This window comes from Centruroides sculpturatus, unplaced genomic scaffold (assembly GCF_000671375.1).
Source record: "Centruroides sculpturatus isolate CEXI.00-Female unplaced genomic scaffold, Cexi_2.0 scaffold948, whole genome shotgun sequence".
Classification (NCBI taxonomy): Eukaryota; Metazoa; Arthropoda; class Arachnida; order Scorpiones; family Buthidae; genus Centruroides; species Centruroides sculpturatus.
The window spans coordinates 184,015-186,079 of NW_019385420.1; positions in this window are offsets into that span (position 1 = coordinate 184,015).

Genomic DNA, 2,065 nt, shown 5'->3' on the forward strand with positions numbered 1-2,065 from the left:
GAAGAACACGACATTCTTACAGAACAACAAAAAGGTTGCCGTAGAAATCACAGGGGATGCAACAAACAGTTACTCATAGATTCAGTCATTCTACGGCAAGCACACAAACAACACAGAAACATATACATTGAATATATAGACTACAGAAAAGCATTCCACAGTGTTCCACACAGTTGTCTACTACATATTCTACACATGTACAAAGTACACTCATCGTTCATTGCATTCTTCCAAAACACTGTGCAGCACTGGAGAACAACACTACATCTCAGGATTCATAATACTTCCGTAGAAACAAACCAAATATTCATTAGGTGAGGAATTTTTTAAGGAGATTCCATGAGTCCTCTCTGGTTCTGCCTAACCATGAACAACTTAAACAACACACAATATGGTTATAATATCAGACATGAAAAAACAACACAGTTTACACTGTCACATCTCATTTACATGGATGACAAAACTTTATACATCCACACAAAACAACTTCATTAACCCCTATAAATCACACATTCATACACCAAGAACATACAAATGGAGTTTGGCCTAGATCAGGGCTTCTTAAACTTTTTTTATTCACGACCCCATTTATGATTGTGATTTTTTTCGCGACCCCCCCCAAATAAAATAAAGATATATACAAATTTGCAAAAACAATAATGGTGTACTACCACAGTTCAATCTTGTGTTACAATGGAACAGAGACAATTGAATACACTGAAAAGCAACAACACTACACTAGTTCACACTACAGTGTTGTTGAATTGTTGTCTCGCTGCACCAGAAGTGACACAAAGCACAACTCACAAAACCTATTGCACAAAGTTTGCCATTTTCAAACTCTCACAAATTATTTTCAATATTTTTCATTAAAATCTTGTGACCCCAAGATTTTGCTAAGCGACCCCATTTGGGGTCGCAACCCATAGTTTAAGAAGCCCTGCTCTAAGGTAATATGGACTAAGGCTACTTCAGATAACTGAAAACTCAAATAAAATGGGTGGTCACAGCCATTTTGGATTAAAAATTACAAATATTTATGTACACGATTTAGGTACCTTACAGATTATACCTTACTGAATTCAATCATTTATAAGAACAACATTTTTATAGCATTTATTATACAGCTACTTCAGAACTCAAGAAGCAGAATAATTTGAAACTCAACTACATTTGAAGAATTTGTTTGCAAATGATGAAAATTATACAGAATACAATAATTTTAAGAACAAAAATGTGTACTACTGTAGATAAATTATAAAAGATAACAGAAACAAATCATTTTGTAATGCATTTTGTTGCAACTTTTAAAAGATGTTATAAAAAAGCTATGAAAAGTGTTTTGGGCTTTTGTTTTATAGCAGTTTCTCTCTTTTTTGTGACAATGTTCTGCTGTCACCTCAGCACCAGCCATTCCCTCTATATAATCGAAAGTACTACAGAATTTACATACTCTGTGCATTCATGGAAAAACTCTTATGAAATAAAGTATAAGTAAATTAGTATTAATTCACTTACAGGTTTACCCCAGATAATGTACAACTTCAATTAACTGGCACTTGGATAATTGGGATTCTATTTTATATATTATGACAATTTTTATTATTAAAAACTTTTCAAATATTTATAACATTTAAATTAAACAATAAATTATTAACTATTTATGAATAAAGAATTTTATATATATATATATATATATATAAAATTCTTTATTCATAAATAGTTAATAATTTATTGTTTAATTTAAATGTTATAAATATTTGAAAAGTTTTTAATAATAAAAATTGTCATAATATATAAAATAGAATCCCAATTATCCAAGTGCCAGTTAATTGAAGTTGTACATTATCTGGGGTAAACCTGTAAGTGAATTAATACTAATTTACTTATACTTTATTTCATAAGAGTTTTTCCATGAATGCACAGAGTATGTAAATTCTGTAGTACTTTCGATTATATAGAGGGAATGGCTGGTGCTGAGGTGACAGCAGAACATTGTCACAAAAAAGAGAGAAACTGCTATAAAACAAAAGCCCAAAACACTTTTCATAGCTTTTTTATAACA